The sequence below is a fragment of the Belonocnema kinseyi genome, chromosome 2, assembly GCF_010883055.1.
Source record: "Belonocnema kinseyi isolate 2016_QV_RU_SX_M_011 chromosome 2, B_treatae_v1, whole genome shotgun sequence".
Classification (NCBI taxonomy): domain Eukaryota; kingdom Metazoa; phylum Arthropoda; class Insecta; order Hymenoptera; family Cynipidae; genus Belonocnema; species Belonocnema kinseyi.
Genome location: NC_046658.1, coordinates 60,866,761 through 60,867,169, shown reverse-complemented (window position 1 = coordinate 60,867,169; position 409 = coordinate 60,866,761).

Here is a 409-nt window from a genome sequence, read left to right as displayed (position 1 = left end):
TTATTTTTGGCGTTGAACCCTTTGACGGAATTCATGCAAAAGTAGCAGTCCTTCGCAATAACGGGTTTTTTCCATGTAGTTGGTGTAGAGTACTTGCGGTACTTTTCGTTGTTTGAATTTTTTAGACGATATAATATAAATCTGCAGGAATTGCAAATGACGTGAAGAACCCATCTTGTTTCTTGGTGCAGCAATTTACGGTCAAAACACTTTTTTTCCTGCATCGTAATACACTTTTTACCTGTGACTGCCATGACGGCATGAACGCCGTTTACCCAGGGACTCACCCAATGTGGATGCGTTGCGTGCCGTCACCACGTGGAGGTGCCCTGGTTACAGACACAGGCGAATAATGCTAGCAACAAGCGGTTACGAAACTCCAGACATTTACTGCTATTAATGTCAAAAT